The sequence below is a fragment of the Leptopilina heterotoma genome, unplaced genomic scaffold (genome assembly GCF_015476425.1).
Source record: "Leptopilina heterotoma isolate Lh14 unplaced genomic scaffold, ASM1547642v1 Lhet_60, whole genome shotgun sequence".
Taxonomy (NCBI): domain Eukaryota; kingdom Metazoa; phylum Arthropoda; class Insecta; order Hymenoptera; family Figitidae; genus Leptopilina; species Leptopilina heterotoma.
In genome coordinates, this window is record NW_025111138.1 from 2,755,424 (window position 1) to 2,778,107 (window position 22,684).

The window sequence follows — 22,684 nt, forward strand, 5'->3', positions numbered from 1 at the left end:
TTAAATAAATATTTAATCATTATTATTTTTCCATAAGAATTAAGATTTCCAAAAACTTCAAATTGAAACCTTTTTGAAATTAAACAACTTATGAAAAATTGTTATAAAATAACATAACCGAGTGATAAAATCATTATTTTAGATTATAAAAATATTGTTACTGTAACTTCATAAAAATTATTTTCATCATTTTTCAATTCAATTATTTTCTAAATTTTTTAACTAAAATTCTTCTTTAAATCAATTATTTTCAATAATTTTTAAAAATTTTCTTCGGAAATTTTCAAATCCTTTTGTTTACAATTCAATTTTACGAAATTTCCTCGATTATTCGGAAATTCTTCAATTAAATACCTATATATTAGAAAATAAAAACCTCAAATAATTTCAAAAAAGTTTCACTAAATTTTTTCAAAAAAATTAAATCTACACAATTTTCAGTTTGAACTTTGAAAGATTATAATTTGAAATCTTTTCAAAATTAAATTATTTTTAATACAATTTCGATGAAATTTAAAAATTCACGCTATAATAATTACTCTCTAAATTTGAATTAGGAAAAATATTTACTAATTGAAATTAGATTTTTTTGCTTTTGAATTTTACTATTAAATTAGTAGAAACGACTATTTATTAGTAAAATCTGCTAATTCAAAAGCAAAAAGTCAGTAACTAATTCAAATTAGAAAACATTTTTACTAATTCAAATTTAAAGAGTTTAATATTCAATTATTATCTAAAACTTTAATTAAAATTCATATTGAAATCAATTTTTATTAGAAAATTCCACGAGAATTCAATTATTTAAAAACAAAAATAAATAATTTATTGAAGAAATTAAATGTGTCTTAACGTAGAACTCTCACAAAGAATTATATCAACAAATTTTTAAATAGGTAATTAAAATTCTTTTGACGAATTTCAATACAATTTTTAAGAATATAATTTCATTTTCCGACAAATTAGATTAAAATTTTTTTAAAATAATTGATTTTTGGAGAAAAATTTTATTATTTATAAAGATAATTGAAATTTTAATGAGAATGTTTTTAAACTTTTGACTATAATTGAATTTCTGCAAAGAATTTTATTACTTTGGAAAATAATTGAATTCTAGAGACAAATTTTAATATTATCTTTTTAAATAATTGAATTCTTTTGTGAAATTTTAATGAAATAGTAGATATTGAAAATAATTGAATTTTGATAAATTATTGAAATTCACTAAATTTCTATAAGAATGTTATTTAAATTTATTTTGAAAAAAAATTGAATTGTTAAATAGAATTTTATTAAAATTTTTGAAAATAATTTAATTCTTTCAAGAAATGTAATTAAAAATGTATTGACAATAATACAATTCTAATAAATGAATTATAGGAAAGCTTTTTAAAATAATTGAATTACTTTGATGAATTTTAATAAAATTTTTAAGAATAATTACATTTTTCGAGAAATTCCATCGAAATTGTATTAAAAATAATTGAAATTCTGCGACGAGTTTTATTATTAATCACAGAGAAAAGCGAGTGTTGTTTTTGATGCGGGTAAATTTTGGTAGGGTAATTTTAGTGAGGATAAATTTTCTATAATAGAAAATTTACCTTATTTTCGGTGTTAAAATAACACTTCCGAGCTAAAGTTTGATGCAGACACTTTTAACACCGAATTCAGTGTTAAAATAACACTCACTTTTTTCTGTGATGAAAATAATTGAAAACCTCTAAAGAATTTTATTATTTATAAAAATAATTGAATCTCTGTCAAAAATTTGATTATTTATAAAAATAATTAAATAATTGCGAAGAAATTTATAAAAAAAATTGAAAATAATAGAATTCCTGTGAAATTTTTATTATTTAATTATATAATTCATTTGAAATTTAAATTTTAAAAAATTTCAAATTAAAACCTTTTGAAGTTCATCTATTTATAAAAATTGTATACGCAACTCTTAACATTCAATTAATTTTGAAATATTTAAGTAAAATTAGATTTCAAAAATAAGCACATTAACTTTGGAGAACAATAATTTTCCAGGATTCCGATAAAAATTCCCTGACTTTTTCAAGTTTTTTCAAAATTTATATAATTCCCTGACATTTACAGGTTTTCCAGATTTCTATAGATTGCGTGGCAATCCTGACACTAAACGTAAAATTACACTTGTCTGCAGAGTGCGCAGCAGGATAATGAATAGTGTGCAGAAAAGTACACTTTTTTGAATAGCATGCATCAATTACTATCAAAAATTGTGCTTTTCTGAATAGTATCCACTAAAGTAATTAAGTAACGAAAATAATAAAGAATCACAAAATTCTGCCTGGAATGCAGCAAAGTAACAAAAAGAAAAGCAGAAAGTTACTCTTTTCTGCACAGTATTCAGCAATGTACCCATTTCTGCATTGTTTGCAATAAAGTAGTAAATGAAAATGCAAAAAATTATACTTTTCTGCATTGTTAGCAGCAAAGTAATAAAAGAAAAAACAGAAATTTCATAAATTTTTAGTCGTTTCACTTAAGACTTTTGCTATTCCAAAGAAACTTATCCCTTGTTCCAAGTAAAATTTCCCATTCACGCGCGAGAGGATTACCAATAATTTATGCCGAAATTAAGTAAAATATGATTCCGTAACAAATCCACAAAAATAGAAGACAAGAGGACACAAAATAAACAGAAACACAAAATAATAACATTTCTAAAAATAAAAAAGTAATAATTACTGTGATGAACTCACGAAAATAAGTCACTGAAGTTGATCGGACGATGACAACTAACCTACTGCAAGAAGAAGGGCAAAATCACTGCTTTTGTACACCGTAAATGCATTGATTGAAATGTAAGACAGTGAAGGGTGGTGGTTCGGAATCTGACACCCACAGGAAAGTGTTGTATTTTGTAGATGTACATGGGCCTTTAGAAACCAAACCTTAAAGCCCATGGCTCCCCCCAATACTCATTGATATTGTACCTACTTAATGATTACAAGCCCATGACTAATGTTACCAATCGAAAATCACTCACCAATTCCTGTGGTAAGTTACAAAACAGAAAGAATAATTTTTTGACTCATTTCTGCAAAAATCAACCATGGTTGGTATTTTTTTCCATCTCAACAAAATCGTTTTCCTTACATTATCCTCTCTATGAAATAAAATTCAAACCCTTGACTGGTAATTCGAAAGTATCAAATTGCAACAAATTGATATCAAAAGTTTAGATTAAATCATGATTCAATCCACACTTTTAGTGTCAATTTGGTACAATTTGATGCAATTTGGTATCAATTTGATAAAAATTTGATATCAGTTCGATACAATTTGGCATCAATTCGATACAATTCGGTATAAATTCAATTCAATTTGGTAACTGTTCAATACAATTTGGTATAAATTCAATTCAATTTGGTAACAGTTCAATACAATTTGGTAAAAGTTCAATACAATTTGTTATCAATTTGAAACAATTTGGTAAAAATTAAATAAAATTTGGTAATAATTTGATACAAAAGGGTATCAATTTGACCCAATTTGGTATCAATTCAATATCTACAAAAAAAAACCCCAGTGCCAAATAAATTAATTTTCTCTTTAATAAATCCCCAATCAAAAATTCTCATTAAATTCAAATTCTAACCCTTGCATAATCACACCCACAAGGAACATTCCTCTCCTTCACACCTAATCTGCTTACTTCTCGTGATACGGATTCCAAACAATCGTTAACCAGCTTTGATTTAACGACATTTTTATCCGCACTATAAAAGGATCTCATCGAGAATCGGCTTTGAAAACTGAAACCCCGGGTGTTTTTTTTTCTCTAATTCATCTCTCCACTTTTCATTCAAACACAATCATCACAGAATTAACAAATAGATATCAAACAAGAAAATTGCCAAAGAATTATAAAAATTACCAAAAAAAAATAATAAAAAATTGTAAAATACTGTCGAAAAAAATAAACAAAATACAAATTCCGCAAAAAATAAATTTCTATAATAAAACTAGATATCTAAGAATAATTAAAAAAAGAGACTTGACTATGTACACACATTGATGGTTACAGTACATCAGTGGAGAAACTATTGGATTATTCGAAGCAAACAAGTAGAAAAGCCGCGGTTAGCGGGCATCAGACTGAGTTTGTTGGATTCGGGATCAAAGTAATCTTATTTGTCAGCTAACCTGATCAGCCTATCCTAGCTGGTTAGGGGTGGGAAAACCACGCCCTGTTCATTGAGCATGCTCCCGTTTGATAAGTGTCAAAAAATTTTCAAAAAACCTTCTTTTTAAGGAGGAAAAAAAATTTTCCCCTACCTATTAAATTTATAACTTGAAAAATCATTCCTTTCATCTCTAAAATGCAATAAAAATTCCCCGAAACAAATAATTATGGCATAAAAATTTTTATCAAAATCTTCCCAAATAATATCGTCGATTAAGATAAATTAAATTCCAAACTTATCATTTCTTGTTTCGAAAATACAATTTTTTTTTCCATCTAAAAACTTGGTTAAATTCATTTATTAGAGGGAAACACGTATTTTTTCAGCGACAGCTGAAAGATTTGTCGAATATTGAACAACCCTGATGTTATTCGAGAAGCTTGATCTAATTAGCATCCTCTGGGGTAGAATTTGCCCTTGGTCTGACAATCCATTGACTCTTAAAGCCGAGATAAACTTGAACAAAAAACAAGTTACGCCACAAGCCACAAATTCAGGTAGAAAATTCGAAAAATTTCACTCTAATCAGATGTTTATTATTATTTTGCCTTTAGATTTTAATCTACAATTTCTCTATTTACATTAGTGGAAAATTGTACGTTTTTCGATTTCGGAAAATAAAAAAAAAACAGTGACACACGAGACGTCAATTCGAACGATGTAACTTCAAAGTTACAATTCGCACGAAAGTCAGATTCTTTTTGACTCAATGAAAAAGGTTTTATTTAAATTTTTTACTGATGTAAATTGTAACTGTAAAATTAAATTGTAAATTTAATTTAAAGCCAATAAGGAAAGATAGTATTTGTCCAATTTTTGTTGGATTTTGACGTCAGTGAATTCGCAGCGAAAAAAAATGCTTTTCAAGATTTTTGCTTCCAAATTTTTCTTTTTTAAATTATTTATCTAAACTGTAAAAAGCATCTTTAATAGAAAATTTCTAAAAGTTTAAATAGAGAAATAATTTTTTCTCAAATCGTTATGATTTAAAACGTTTCGAACATCAACATATTTCGGTGAAGTTCATTTTTAACTTCACCAAAGTATTTTGTTTAGTATTGGTTTAAAATTATTTTTACCTACGATTTAATGAAAATTTGTTATTAGTAACATAAAAAATTACTAAATTTTACCAATTTATAACATTTAGTTTTACAAATCGAAACTTAAATTTGAAAATATTTTTCAACTCATTTTCAACGTTTTCTCTAAATTTGAATTAGTGACTATGACTTTTTGCATTTGAATTAGTAAATTTCACTAATAATAAATAGTAATTTCTACTAATTTATTAATCAAATTTACTAATTCGAATGCAATAAGTCAGTCATTCAATTAATTAGTAAACATTTTTACTAATTTAAATTTAAAGAGTAGTGTCTTTTTTAAAGTTAAAAAAATTTATTGTTTTTTACACTTTCGCTATAAATAATTTAATAGTTCACTAGCTTCTTTAGTGAATCCATTATTTTTCTTCTAAATTTTTTCTTGTTTTTCTTTATGAAAAAAAGAATTTTAAAAGTTTTACGTTTCATTTTCTACGTTTGTTAATTGATTTAAAAATTGAGTCGTTTTTGAATTAATTAACTTTTTCTTCTTAATATTCTAGTCTCTTTTTAAGTTAAAAAAATTTTTATTATATTTATATTTTTTTTTTACTTTTGATAAATAAATTAAAAGTTCATTCATTCAGTTTTTTCTTTCTAAGAAAAGTCTTTTTTCTTCTCTCTAAATTTGATTTAATAAAAATGTTTACTGAACTAGTGACTGATTTTTTGCTTTTGATTTTTGAATTAGTAAATTTAGTTCTGAAGGTTCAAATGAACGAAATTTATTTTTCTCTTTTGCAATTAAAATTTTTTTATAATAATATTGCGTCACGTATAAAATAATAAAAAATAAATTTTATAGTTTCTAAATGTTTAAATCAAATTTTAAATTTTTATCAAAGCATTTTAATTTACTATCTTATTTTTGAAAATATTTACCTAAATGATTTCATTCAAATGAACATTATTGTCGACTTTAATCTTCTTCTGATTTTTTAACCAATTTAATTAATCTTAAAACTGAATACGAAAAAAATAAATTTCTCCCTTAAATTCTAGTAATTCTTCACTTAAACTTTAGCCAATAAAATTAAACTACTAAACAAAAGATATAAATAAAACAAAGATTAGTTATATTTTACTAAAAATTAATAAGAAAAACCATCGTAGAAATATTCCTTTTTTGCATTGGATCAAAAGAAACGACCCAATTTGGACCTCGTGTCTGTAATTTTATTGTTTTCCCTTTTTCCTGCAATCAAGCTGAAATCAGTAAACTGTCTGATTGAAATTGAGGCAGTTTGGGTATAAACATCAGATATATACAGTAATTGGAGATTAACGATTTTTTTTTTTGGGAAATTGTTTGAAAATAAAACAATTGTGATTGGGGTACACGAATATATTGTGATGGGAGGAAGAAAGAGAAAAAAGGAAAAGAGTTGTTGTTGCCAGGGAAAAAAGGAGCGTAAGACCGTTGTTCTTTGATGGTGCCACGCGCGGACGGTGGCGTGACGCGCGTCGTGCAAAGGGGCCCGTGCGAGAAAGCTGGCTAGGTCAGGTTTTTAACGGTCGCGTGAGCTCGTCATCTTGGTCGAACAGTCAAAGTATACGGACAGAGTGTTGTAAAGGTCATCATCTTTAAAAGGACCAATCGTCCAAGAATCTATTTCTACTTTGCCCCCGAACATTTCGCCTCTCATGAGGTACTTTAAAAAACCTTATCCATCAAACAAGCGCCTGTCTCCCTCTTTTAAAAATAATAGAACGTAAAAATTTGTAATTCAATTTTTTTTTTATAAAAATAAAATATGAATTGGAATATATAGTTTTAATATTATTATAATTATAATAATCATATATACTGACATAGGGAATTCAGGAAAAATTCAGGAATTTTTATTAAAAGTATTGAAAAAAATCAAATTTTTAGAATTAATGAGAAAATTCTAAATTTTTGGGTCTTTTTTGTTTGACTCGTAAACTATAAAAATTACCATGAATTCTACTACAAAACCTTCAATTTATTCAATTTCTGACAAAAATTTTTTTTTAAATATACTGAAAAAAAAATTTATTTGATTCAAATAACCGATTACTTGACTATTATTAATTAAATGGTATTTGAATCAATAATTTCAGTATTTGAGCCAAATACCATTTAATTGATTCCAATAAATATTATTTGATTCAATTAAATATTTAATTGGTAATACTCAATTAATCGGTTATTTGAATCAATTAAATTTTTTTTTCAGTGTAACTTAAATCTTGAACAATTATCATAAAATAAATAAATTATTTAATGAATAATTTATTGCAGAAATTCAATTATTTTCAAAAGTAATAAAATTCTTATCTCAAAATCCAATTACGTTCAAAATTTACAAAAAAATCTCGACAAAATTTTTAAAAATAAAAATATTTTGATTCAAAATTCAATTATTTTCAAAACTTTTAATCAAATTCTTGTCAAAATTTCAATTATTTTCAAACATTTTCCTCATTTCAATGATTTTTAATATTATTTTAATAAAATTACACAAAAAATTCAATTATTTAAAAACAATTTTAATAAAATTGTACGCAAACATTTAATTATTTTCATAAATAATATAAAAATTCCACAGGAATTCAAATATTTGCAAATTTTTTATAAATTTCTTTGCATTATTTCAATTATTTTCATAAATAATAAAACTCATCGCAGGATTTCAATTATTTTTAATACAATTTCGATGAAATTTCTCGAAAAATGTAATTATTCTTAAAAATTTTATTAAAATTCATCAAAGAAATTCAATTATTTTAAAAAGTTTTCCTACAATTCATTTACTACAGAATTTAAGTATGATTGTCAATGCATTTTTAATTAAATTTCTTGAAAGAATTAAATTATTTTCAAAAATTTTAATGAAAGTCTTTTTAATAATTCAATTTTTTTCTAAACAATTTTAATAAAATTCTTCGTAGAAATTTAATTAATTTTAATAATTTATTGAAATTAAATTATTTTCAATATCTATACTAATTTCAATACAATTTCATAAAAGAATTCAATTATTTAAAAAGAAATATTAAAATTCGTCTCAAAAATTCAATTATTTTCAAAAGTAATAAAATTCGTCGCAGAAATTAAATTATAGTCAAAAGTTTAAAAAAATTCTCGACAAAATTTCAATTATCTTTATAAATAATAAAATTTTTCTGTAAAAATTTATTTTCTAAAAATTTTAATAAAATTCATTGCAAAATTTCAATTATTTTCAAAAACTTTTCTCAATTCAATAAAATTTTTATACAGAGATTCAATTATTTTTAATAAAATTTAAATCTAATTCCTCGAAAAATTAAATTATTGTTAAATATTTTATTAAAATTCGTCAAAAGAATTCAATTATTTAAAAATTTGTTAATAAAATTCCTTACAAGAATTAAATTTTAAGAAACATTCAATTATTCAATAAATAATTTACTTTTGTATTTAAATAATTGAATTCTCGTAGAATTTCCTAATAAAAATTGATTTGAAAATGAATTTCTGTTTAAATTTTAGATTAAAATTGAATATGAAAATAATTTTTAAGAAGTTACAGTAACAATATTCTTATAATATAAAATAATGATTTTATCACTCGATCCTCTTTAATTATTATAAAACATGAAGAAATCAATCACTTTGAGTCTTCGACTCGGAATAAATATCTTTATGTTTTATAACAATATTTTTAAAGTTGATTAATTTTAAAAAGGTTTGAATTTGAACGTTTTAAAGAATCTTAATTCCTATGGAAAAATAATAATAATTATATTTTTAAAATATTTAAAAAAGAAATTATTGTTTTCGAATAATTTTACAATTAAAAATATTCGTAAATAAATTTAACAGAACATTTTTTTAATAAAATTTTTTCCTTTATTTTCTAAAAATTCAAAAATTTTCAATTAAATTTTCTAATTGACAAATACAATTTATAAACATTTTTTCCTTTATTTTGAGAAAACTTTGAATTTTATTAAAACAATTGAAATTAAAAAATAGAATATTGATGCAAATTATTTCCTTATGAAAATTGAGAATTTTCTACAAAAATATTAAAAAACGGGAATATCTAATGTTTTTCTTCCCAAAAGAAAAAAATGATTTTGTAATCAATATTGTTATTTAGAAAACAGAATTATGCGTAAAATGGGTATATTTTCTATTTCTTAATAAAATTTTTTTAACAATTAACAATTTTCTAGTATTTTTTATAAATAAAAGGAGAATAATTTGCATAATAATTTAGATCAGTCAAACGAAATTTTTTATAGAAAAAAGCATATAACAAACAAAATGTGTAGGGGAACATAGTCTAGGTCGGCCACCTTTTTGACTTTTGTTTATAACTTTTTTTTAAAAATGAATTTGGACAATTGAAGTATATGGTTGGAAAGTCCTGTTTAATAGGAACATTTTTTCTGTACAAAGTAAATTGACAGGTTTAAAAATGAAAAAGTTATAAAGATTTAAAAAAAAAAAAATTTGTAGTCCAGGTTGGCCATTACAGTCAAGGTCGGCCATGTTTAAAATTCAAAGGGCATTAATCGTTAAAAACTAAAATAACATGTTTGGAGTTACGGAAAATTGATTCTTTATTGTTTACAGTTTGTAACTTAATGAAATAACAAAATAATAACAATAAACAATTTAAAAAAATAAATATAAATAAAAAAAAGTTTTGCACTAAAATATTAATAAAATTAAATAAAAATATTAATAAGATGATCAATTATATTATGAGTTATACAGAATTGCAGTTTTTGCAAATGAAGTAGCTCGTCCTCATCTTTGCGCATTTTAAACACATAGTGGCCGACCTTGACAGTAAGTAACATTACCGAATTGTTGTAACCATAAAGAAATACGTTTCGGGATTCGATTTTTTACTTTGTTTTCCTTTCAACCATGAGTCCCACAAATTTTCTGCATACTTGCTTTCACGATTCAATTTGTTTTTTATCTTTTATTAATGGTTTTTCACATTATGCACAAAACTTTTTTTGAGCTTTTTTTGTACCGACGTCACAGAAAACACAATTTTCGATTTTCCGAAAATGTAATTGAACAAAAAGTTAGGTTTCACTAAGACAAGCTTCGACAAAAATGCGCGTAGGTGGCGCTAGTGAACTTGACAAAAAAACGCGAGTGGCCTACCTAGACAGTAGGCCAACCTTGACTACATTCCCCTATATTTTTTATTTGTTAATCATAACTTTTTTTTAAATTTTCTAATTTCTAATATTATTTTATTATAAATCATGATGGAAAAGAACCTGCATATTTTCGACTTGTAAAATAACATTTTTTAAAGAAAGAAAAAACAAAAGCATTCACAGGAACTAACTTCAAACTGCGGACAGAATGAATGAAAGAATACTGAGATTAATGTAGTTAATATATAATTTATATTTTATTTGTTTGGACTTTTTTTTTATTAATTTAATTTAATTTTTATTTGGTTAATGATTAATCACTTTACAGGATTAACAGACCTAGTTCGAACCCTGTGGTTGTAAAAAAAATATTGTTTCTTCTTCAGCTGTCATCGAGAAAACTTGATTAAGATCTGCCCGACCCAGTAATAAAAATAAATATTTTATTACTCCCAGTTCCGTATTATATTATTTATCAGAAACTCTATTTTATTCTGTCTATTCTATTATTCATCATGAAGAAGTAACGGTACTTGCGTCTGTGGTTTTGCAAAGTGAAGCAAAATAAAGGGCAAATTAATGACTGTCATCAGGTTCAATATAGTCTCCCTTTCATTGAGGCTATAAGTTTTTCGCTTTTCCCTACTCGATGGAGAAATTATTATTTGTTGGGAAGCATAAAACCTATAACACAGTGGCCGCGAAGACCCATTGTGTTTACGCTCTTCGCAGAAAACAACTATGATCAGCAGAAAACTTTAATACCAGGTAATGAAACTTTCTATAATGCGTTATTAATAAAAACTTATTTTGTTACAAGATATTTTCTTCTAGAAGCAACGGACTTAACTGTGGGAATGGCGTTTCACTGCTGGAGCGCAAATACGTTAAAGATTCTTTTCAACATTTTCTTGTATATATCCAAGAAAATTTCTTTATTCCCTATATATATATATAAATGGGAAAACTATTCAGTTTCATCATCAATCTTTTCTCTACAATTTTTTTTTCTTTTACTCATTTTTCCCCTCCATTCGGAAATCTTGTGCATGCAAACAAAAATTTGTACGTACTTAAAGTTTAGTTTTACTAAAAGTACATGACACGAAAATAGTGTAAAATAAATTACACAAAATTGTGCCTCTATTACATTTAAACCATAGAATAAAAACGTTACTGTTTTTTTTTCTTTCTCCTCAAAAATTTCTCCAGACAAAAATTTTATAGTTTTCAATTTTTCAATTTTTGAAAAAATTTATTTGATTTGAATGACAATTATTTGATTTATTGATCAATTTATTGTCTCAATTTATTGATATCCTTAGAAAAACTGTGTGAGATAAATATTTATATTTGATAAATGAACAAGTAATCGACTAGTGATTAAATTCTTAAAATAATCGTTTCCTTGTCAATAATCAAATAATATTTATCTGAATCAAACAAATATTTATTTGAATCAAACAAATATTTTTTTGAATCAAACAAATATTTACTTGAATCAAATAATTTTTGTTTGAATCAAGCAAATTACGTTTGAACCAATTTTTTCAGTATTTGAAACAAATTAAGGTAATAAATAAAATAAAAGCAAATAAAAACCTCGGACAGACTTAAATTACCAAAAAAGTCATTTTAGTTGATTCGAAGTAATTTTTGAGAATTTTTTACTAAATTTATTCAAAAGTTTAAAAAATTTGTACAATAATTTCTTAAATTTATTTTTAGATATTATCAATTAAAGCTTTAAAAAAATATTAATTCCAAACCTTTTGAAATTTAATTATTTCTAAAAATAGCTAGGTAGGTACTACAACTTTTCCAAAATTCAATTATTTTCTAGAATTTTTAACTAAAATTTTTCTCTAAATGCAATCATTTTTAATAATTCTAAAGTTTCTTCAAGAATTTAATTATTTAAATAGAAAAGAAAATTGAAATTCGCCCCCGGACTTACTCAATATTTTCAAAAATTTAACTAATTTCGAACAAATTTGAACTAAAATTCTTCAAAAAACTAACTTTCTAAGAATTTTAGAATTAAAGTTATTCAAAATAAACTGAATTTAATTAAACAAAAAAGTTAAAAATTATTATTATATTTGAATTAAGTAGAATGTTTTTTCAGTGATCCTTTTGAAATTTAATTAATACTGAAAATTGGTACCATAACTCTTTCAATATTGAATTATTGTTCAGAATTTTTAATTCGAAATCAATTATTTTTTTTAATAATTTTCAGATACTCAAGAATTCAATTACTTAAATACAAAACTTTAATTTTTCTTTGTAAAAAATGCAAACTGTAAACTTTTATGGTTTTTTTTAAGTTTCCAAAAAACAGAAAAATTTTTGAGGACAATTTAAACTTTAAATTTAATTTAAAGTTTTCCGTAGTTTTAAAGAACTCCAAAAATCAGAAATTTTGTATTAGCATATTATTTTCAAATTAATTAATTATCAATTTTCTAAAAATTCTGCGAAGCTGATATTTTTCCTTAAATATAAACGAAGCAGAATTTTTAAACTATTCCTTTAAAAATTATATTTTACTTATAATACATATATAATTGTATATATTTAAATATATATATTCACTTACGAAATAAACTTGACAGGAAATATGTTGTTTATAACTCACCTGAAACAAAAAGAGAAGAAAATACATATTAGAATTATTATATCAGAAAAATTAAAAGTTAAAACAAATAATAATTATAGATATACTATTTAAATAATTCTACTAAATTATTTTTAAAAATAAATGAATTTTTTACTATCTCCGAATTAAATTTAAGTAAAAAATTAGTAAAATTTACTTTGAACTTAGTAAACTTTTCTCTAAAAATAATAAAGACTAAAAATAAAATTAAAAAATTGTGATTTCCAGAATAACTTTTACTACTTCAGACAAAAATTTCTTTGTAAAAATTATAACTTTATAAAAATTAGATCAAACCACCGAAAAAGTGGTATTTTCCTGCAATATGTGAAAGAAAAGTCGAAAAAATCGAATTTTTTCAAAATAAGTCGGAAAAAGTGAAAAAAAATCCTATATTACTATCCGTGGCCTGAATTTAATTGATTCAAGTAAAAATTATTTCATTCAAGTAAATATTTATTTCATAAAAAACAAGTAATCGCGGTTATTTAAATCAAATAAATTCTTTCTCAGTGTAAAATAAAAAAAAATCAAAGAATTGTGTTGCAGACGAATTCTTGTATATATGTATCAGTGGCGAGTTATCTTCAGGAGCACTAAAAACAAAATAGGTCCGACGTCTGTGCCCTGAGGGTCTACAGAAACGGATAGCCAACATCATCGCGACTCGCGATAAATAAGCACTTTCGTCTCAATGTTTTTCCAATCGTTGATTAAACAAAAAACCATTGCTTTTTGCCCTATTTAAACTTTATACATAACATTTCAAAAATCTAGGCTATTTATTTGTTTTAAATAAAAAATTTTAGTCAACAAAAAGTAGTTTTTTTTAACCAAATGAAACTTTGTTTAAACCAAATAAAACTTTGTTTAAACCAAATAAAACTTTGTTTAAACCAAATAAAAAATTTGTTTCAAATTAAATCAGAATAAAATTTTGTTTAAACTGAATAAAATTTTATTTAAACCAAATTAAATTTTATTTAAAGATTTAAACCAAATAAACTTTATTTAAATAAATGCTATTTATTTGAAACAAATATAAAGTCTAGTTGGCTCTGAGTCAAATATAACTTTTTTCCGGGTGCAGTCTATAAACTGATTTTTGAATCAAGGAAAAGAAAAAATACAGATAAAAATAATGGATACTTTGAAATTTGCTGTTTGTCTTATAATTATCTAATGCGACAGCAAAAACGTGTTTATAACCAAACCCCACATAATATACAAGTTAATAACAAGGTTTTAAACCTACATCAATAGTATTTCTTTTTCTAAAAAAGAAAAATAGCGAAAAGAAATCGATGCCAATTTCTTGGTTCTATTCCCGAACGAGGGGGAGGTTTTACAGATAAAAACCAAAGAGAGAAAGACCATTAAATCTTACTACCGTGTCATTGAAAAAAAAACTGATAATTATTTGACGAAGCAACAACAAAATAAAATTTTTTTTTTATCTCTCATTTAGAACAAAAAAAAAGGTAACAAACAACTCATTTCTCAGGAGTTGAAAAATACTCGCAGGTAAAATAGTTCTCTCTCAATCTTTCGAGAGGTGCGCGCAGTGACTCCTAGAAAGGGATGAGTTGGAGGAACGGAGAGAGAAAGAGGGAGTCAAACAAAGATTTTAAAAGACAGAATGAGAGACAGAGAGAGAGGGAGATGAGAAGAAAAATTCAGAAACAAGAGGAAAAAATCAACTACTGCTCTGGTCGCATTAACTTTATTACTCTGAGGTTTAAACACCGCGACCTCTGCAGCTGGTGAATATACAGACTTATGTCTTGTAGTTTGCCCGTTTCGAATTGGGTATAAGGTAATCAATAGTCTACCAAAGCTGCCAGTTATGACTCTTTCTTCTTCTCCTTTCTTTCTTCCACCACTGTACACACTCTCTTTGCCTTCCAGCCCGCCTTCTTTCGCGAAACTCTTCTTTTTCAATTCCCTTCACATTGCTCGCTCGCTCATTGATTTTCGACTGCTTTTTCTCCTCTACTCCATGGGCCGGAATTTTTGCCACATTTTCTCCACTTTCAAGAGTTCATAAGTTTATACATTCAAAACTTAAGTTAATTTTATTTTATATTTTACTATACTTTAAATTATTATTATTATTATTTTCTATTATATTTACTTTAATTATTAATTACTTCTTTTGCTCCCCCTAAATTTGAGCCAATTAAAAATCATAGCTTTAACCGACAATCAGTGACTGACTTTTTGTAACCTGGAAACCTGGAAAAGTCAGGGAATTTTGATCGAAATCCTAGAAAATTGTTATTTTCTAAAGTTTATTCTTGAACTCTAATCTTACATAATTATTTCAAAATTAATTGAATTATAAAAGACTTGCGTTTACAATTTTCATAAGTAGAGATGAATTTCAAAAGATTTTAATTTGAAATTTTGTAAAATTTCAATTTTCAATGAATTTAATTAGAAATCGTCTTAAAGAACGTAGATTTTTGAGAAATTTTAATTATTCCAATTCTTCTGAAATTAGTTAAATTTTTTAATATATATTTTTAATTGATTATTCAAAATAATGGATTTACAGAAGAATTTTAATTAAAAACACTAAAAGAAATTGAATTTTGTAGCAATTACAAATGATTGCAGAAATTCAATTATTTTCAAAAGTAGTAAAATTCTTCTTAGAAATTCAATTATTTTCAACAATTTTAATAAAATTTACGGCAAAATTTCAATTATTTTAAAAAATTTTTCTTAATTCAATGATTGTTAATAAATCTACTACTTTAATAGAAGTGTCCAAAAGAATTCAATTATTTAAAACATTTTTTAATAAAATTCTACGCAAACATTTAATTATTTTCATAAATAATAAAACTCATCGCAGACTTTCAATTATTTTTAATATAATTTTAATAGAATTCCTCGAAAAATGAAACTATTCTTAAAAATTTTATTAAAATTCATCAAAGAAATTCAATTATTTTAAAAACCTTTGCTACAATTTATTTATTAGAATTTAAGTATTATTTTCTATAAAGTTTTAATTAAATTTCTTGAAAAAATTAAATTATTTTCAAAAATTTTAATGAAATTCTTGTAACAATTCAATTTTTTTTCAAAATAATTTTAATAAAATTCTTTGTAGAATATAATTTTTTGTAATATAATTCTTCACAGAAATTTAATTGTGTTTAATGATTTACAAATATTCTCGTTAAAATTTTAATAATCTTTATAAATTTTTCTCCGGAATTCAATTATTTTCATAAATTTTAATAAAATTCTTGGCAAAATTTCAATTATTTTCAAAAACTCTTAAAAAATTCTTTGGAGAAATTCAATTATTTTTAATTAAAATTTTAATGAAATTTCCGAAAAATGAATTTATTTTTAAAAATTTTATTAAGATTTGTCAGGAGAAATCAAATATTTAAAAATTTGTTGTAAAAATTCTTTCTGAGAGTTCAATTTTACGAAATATTCAATTATTCAATAAATTATTCATTTTTGTATTTTAATAATATTGAATTCTCGTGGATTTTTTTTATGAAATATTCATTTAAAAATTAATTTCATTTAAAATTTTACATTATCATTGAATATTGAAAGCTAATAGCGTAATTTTTTTAGAAATAATTAAATGTTGAAAAGATTTCAAAATAAAATCTTTGAAAACTTTAACTTTTCATACTTTTTGATTAACAATTCTGTAGAATTAATTTTTTTAAAAAAGTTTAATTGAATTTTTCTTTAATTCTTCAAGTTTTTAATTTCTAATATATATTTAATTGAAGAATGTCAGAATAATGGTAGGGGGACACTTTTCCCAAAACAAGTTTCCCAACGATTTCTTTTCTCAAAAATATTTTTTCCCAAAAAAACTTTTCCCAAAAAATATGACTTTCCCAAAAACTTTTCCCAAACAAATAAAAATTGTCTCATAGAAATTATTCATATTCGGAAACATGAAATTCAAATTTTGTTTCATTATTTGTTTGTCAGTTACCTTTTTTGAAAGATTGTCAAAATTCGTAGTATTTTATAAATTGAAATTTTTATTAAATATGGACAAAGCTTGGTCAACGTACACTACCGTTCTTGGTCTTGTTTCAATCTCTATTTAAAATTCAATTTTACAGGTTAGTGTTGCAAAAAATTTTTTTTTTAAATTAAATAATTAAGTAATTAAAAAGCTTTTTTGAATTTTAGTATATCTATTAAATGAACATATTTTATATTGACCTTTTTGACACTTTAATATTCATGATAATTTTTTGAATTTTTTTAATCATACTTTTACGGTTTCAAATTGTTTTGGAAAAATTTATTTCAAAAATAAGTAATTAAATTATTCAAACTTTTTGGGAAAATTGTCTTTGGGAAAAGTTTTTTTTGGAAAAGAAATCGTTGGGAAACTTGTTTTTGGGAAAAGTGTCCTACAATTCAGAATAATCGAAATTACGTAAATTGTAAACAAAAGGATTTGGAAATTCGCAAAAAGAACATTTTCAAAATTTATAAAAAAAAATGGAGTTTAAGAAGAATTTTATTTAAAAATTCTAGTAATGAAGAATTGAATTGAAATGAAAATAATTTTGAAGAAATTACAGTAACAATATTTTTATAATATAAAATAATGATAGTATCAAGTTTTAATGATTATAAAACATGAAGAAAGCGATTACTCCGAGTCGAAGACTCCGAAGACTCGGAGTGATCGATATCTTCATGTTTTATAATAATATTTTTATGTTATTGAATTTAAAATTTTTGAAAATCTTAATTTCTGTAAAAAAATAATAATGATTAAATATTCATTTAAAAAAAAACGAAAAATTCCGTTTTTTAACCTGGAAAACCTGGAAAAGTCAGGGAATTTGAAATGAGGAGAAGCGTGGCAACCCTGTTTCTTTTTCTTGTGTATGAAAAAGAAAACTTCACTATTAGTGAAGTAGTGTGAATGACACTGAAAAAATGAGTTAAAAAAGACGATGATAATGATGATGAAGACCTGATGATTCTATATCGTAATTTTATAGGTAATTAAGAGGTGGAACATCGTCCAGCAGTTTTTAATTATAAATCATAAATTATTGGACAGGTGAGTGTAGTTTCAATCTCGATTCGAATCTCATAAATATCAGTGTTGGATAATTGGTTGGCGTATAGGTATATTCCATTGCGTTGTAGGGCGTACAAGGTGGCATATCATACACTACCTCTCGTCACAGAGTGCCTGATCTTTGACCTCAGGTTATATTTAAACAACTCTCGCTGTATAATAACTAAAGGCATTCTTATACTTTTAGTTATTATATACAGCGAGAGCAGTAAACCAAAAGTCTCATCTCATATACACACCATCAACTTTTTCGAAAAAGTTTTATAAATTATAAAGTATATAATGTGCTCTATATCATGAGATATTTTACTGGCAAATCGTAGATGTAGTATTCAGATGCAGATATAGTATCCATACAAATATGGTATCTGCATTCAAGGCACATTGCCGCAGTTAACAGTCGGTTTTCGATTCGAGTCTCACAGGGAGGCAAGACATACGTGGCCATTAGCGGCCATAACCATTATACAGATTCAAGCGAACACTATAAGTTTAGTCGGGAGTTTGTGAGATGCATTATTCGTCCCCCGCGCGCGCACACGCCCTTGAGAAAAAAAAAAGAAAACAGAAAACAGAAAAATAAGAGAAAAAAGTAGGCAAATTATCCGTACAAATGGATCGCTGATTACAACGCTCACCTGGTCTGATTTTATTTGATTTATTACAAATTCAGAAAACAAAAGGAACAATAACTTGATGGTTATTGCAATCGTGTGTGAGTATGTATGTGAATAGAATATGTAACATTTATAAACTCTCGGGCTTATCCGGTTATTTTCGTCATTAGGAATGATAACTAAATAAGTAGGTGTCATTAAGTGATTGCGTAAAGCAATAACAAAAATTCCATCTGCGAGCTTATTATTTTAACAAGATCCACTTTTTTTTAAGAATGCTTCTGAAATATGGGTGGAGTTTATATGTGAATATTCTCACGTGTCTTCAAAAATATTAGTACTCTACTAAATCCTTAGAAAAAGTGTGATATGATTAGATAAATAAGATTGTGGATATGGATTTAAAAATAAAAATACGACAGCAAGCTTAAAAATTATTTCTCGAAGGAATGCACAAAATTCACTTTTCGTCCTATGGGCATTATAAATGTGAGAGAAATTATCGAGTGCGTATACAGTCAGGAACTCGGGCACTCGTCAGACCTGCTTGGAACATCATAAAACTAACTACCGGTCGTTTCGTGATCGATGGTTTAAAACCTTCCTCGTTGATTCTTAGTTTTTGAACGATCCATCGCCCCCGCCTCTAGATTCCCAACCAGGAACACTTCCTTGAAAATTATTGTTTTCTTCTCTTTCAAGTTTCTTTTTTCTTTTTTTTTTATATATATATAATTTCTCAAAAAGACGCTGATTGGCAAAAAGGTGACGACGCCTCCACAAAGATTTCAAATTAAATTTTCTCATTTCTTGTGCTTTTTGAATTTATTTCCTTTATTTTTAAAAAAATATCTATTTTTATTCTGATTCACTGTAAAAATTATTGATACTCAAAAACATGTTCAATTACATTTATTTACAACTTTTCTTAATTGTTAAATTATTCAAAAACATCAATAACTTCTTTATTAAATAAATATTTATAATCATTATCATTTTTCCATAAGATTTCCAAAAACCTCAAATTGAAACCTTTTTGAAATTCAATAACTTTAGAGAATTTTATTATAAAACATAGATATCGATCAATCCGAGTCAAAGACTCAGAGTTATTGATATCTTCATGTTTTGTAATAATTTAAACTTCCATACAATTTTTCAAAAAAAAATTAAATTACCTACAAAAATTTTAATAAAATCCTTCGCTAGAATGCAATTATTTATATAAGTAATACAATTTTTTCACATCAATTCAATTATTTTAAAAAATGTAATAAAATTTGTAGTAAGAATTCAATTATATTATCATAAACAATAAAATTCAATTCAATTGTTTAAAAAAATGTAATAAAATTCGTTGCAAAAATTCAATTATTTTTATAAATAAATTATTATTTATAAAAATAATTGAATTTTTCTAAAATTCAAAATTCAAAATTCCTCACAGGATTTCAATTATTTAAAAGAAATGCAATAAAATTCGTTGCAAGAATTCAATTATTTTCCTACATAATAAAAATCTTAACAGAATTTCAATTATTCTTAATACAATTTTAAATAATTACTCAGAATTTAAATTCTTCAAAAACAGTAATTGATTTCAAAAATTATAATAAAATTCTTCGAAAGAAATAAATGAATAATTATCAATTATTTTTAATAATTTTTGCAAAAATTCCTAGAGAATTTTCAAATCTATTTGTTTACAATTTAATTTTACGAAATTTTGAAAATTCGGAAATTCTTCAATTAAATATTTAGAAAATAAAAAACTTGAAAAACTTTCAAAAAAAAAAAATTCAATTAAACTTTTTCAAAATACAATTATTTTTAAAAATCCACGTTATAATGCTTTTAGTATTTAATTACAATCTAAAATTTTACTGAAATTAATTTTTAAAACAATTTTTATTAGTAAGTTCTACGAGAATTTAATTATTTAAATTTTTAAATACAAAAATGAAAAAATTATTGAATAAATGAATGTTTATCAAAATTGAATTCTCATCAAGAATTTTAAAGACAAATTTTTAAATACATAATTGAAGTTTTTCGACATATTTTAAAACAATTTTCAAGAATAATTCCATTTTTTGAGGAATTCGGCTAAAATTGTATTAAAAATAATTGAAATTCTATGATGAGTTTTATTATTCATGAAAATAATTGAATCTCTTTAACAAATTTTATTATTTATGAAAATAATTGAATTTTGGAAAAGAATTTTATTATTGATGGAAATAATTGAATTTTGGTGAAGAATTTTATTATTTATGAAAATAATTGAATTTTGGAGAAGAATTTTATTATTTATGAAAATAATTGAATTTTAAAGAAGAATTTTATTATTGATGAAAATAATTGAATTTTGGAGAAGAATTTTATTATTTATGATAATAATTGAAATTTGGAGAAGAATTTTATTATTTTGAAAGATAATTGAAATTATGACGAGAATTTAAAAAGATTTTTGAACATAATTGAATTTCTGCAAACATTTATAACTTCTCTAAAATTCAATTTTTTTAGTGTCTTTAACTAAAATTCTTCTATAAATCCATGTTTTTTTTAATAATTAATTAAATAAAATTAAATAAAACTACCTAATTATGAATCCTGCAAATTAAATTTTTTCCAGTACTTTAATAAAAATCCCTGACTTTTTCCTAATTTTCCTGATTAATTTTACTTTCCCTGTCTTTTCCCTCACCTGTGACAACCCTGTTATAATCATTATTTTGTCATTTTTAATTTATTTTCAAAGGATTTTCATTAAATGAAAATTTACGAAAGATAATTACCACACATATAATTTATTTGATTTAAATAAAAGTACATTTGTCTCAGAGACAATTATTTATTTCTTTAAAATAAAAAATAAAATTCGACCCAAATAAAATTTTTATTTGAACCCAATAACATTTTCTTTGAACTAAATAAAATTTATTTCAGTTAAATAAAAAGTCTCTGAGTTGATTCTGAATCAATTATATCTTTTTTCCGGGAGTATATCTTACAGTCCTCAATATACCAAATCAATTTAAAAAAAAACAGAGCAAGAAGAAATTAAAAAAATCGACCAAAAAAAAAAAGAAGTAAAGAAGAACGCAGTAGCACCTTCTAGAGAATCACTCTCTTAATGGAGTTAACCCCGACTAACCTACGTGAAATTAAAATGTAGAAAATGATCCGAGACGAATCGGAATTATTGATCCGCTTGGTTTCAGGTCGGCCCTGAGTGTTTCTTACATATAACTCGATAATAATGTCGAACAAATTTCCTTGCCAGATTTAGATTCGGTATTAAATATGCGCCTATGCGGTACATCCTCCCTTTTTAAAAGCGAGCAATATAAGAGCTCGCCTCTCTTCTATAAGTAGCGATCGAATTTCTCATGAAGAGAGGAAAAAAAAAATTCGAAAAGAAGAAGAAAAAAAAAAAAAAAAAAGAAAAATTCAGCGGCGGGGTAAGCGAAATACAGTAATTGCCGTTACGAGCGAACAATGAACGTTTGCAGTATCGATAAAAAAAATTTTAACTACTACAAGAAGTAGCCAAGGCCTGTGGGAACAGTACTTAAAACTCCTGCACTCTATAATTTTTACCTGCCCTTTTACTAATCGATATTTATCAAGACGTAATGGCAACGAAATGGCAAATTGATGAATATCACTTTTCACAAATATTAACTATTAATTCCTACAAATTATCAATGTAACATGTATTACACTTGTACACGCCCTCAGAAAATACGAATCTCTCCATTTTTTATACCGATTTCTCCATGTTTTCATCATTTTAATTTAAAAAAAAATAAACACATAAACAAAATAGT

The 22,684-nt window shown here is 24.4% G+C and overlaps 1 protein-coding gene across 5 annotated transcripts in view; it reads right to left on the minus strand.

Moving 5' to 3' along the window:
- The window catches only part of LOC122509299 (aryl hydrocarbon receptor protein 1), a 222,712-nt gene that overhangs the window by 135,814 nt on the left and 64,214 nt on the right, over positions 1–22,684 (minus strand). Inside the window, exon 2 of one of the 5 annotated variants that reach the window (XM_043623258.1) lies at positions 13,074–13,112. The exons of the other annotated variants lie outside the window; for them this stretch is intronic. The gene's annotated coding sequence lies outside the window, so the exon portion shown is untranslated. The remainder of the gene's footprint in view (positions 1–13,073; positions 13,113–22,684) is intronic. 5 annotated transcript variants of the gene reach the window in all.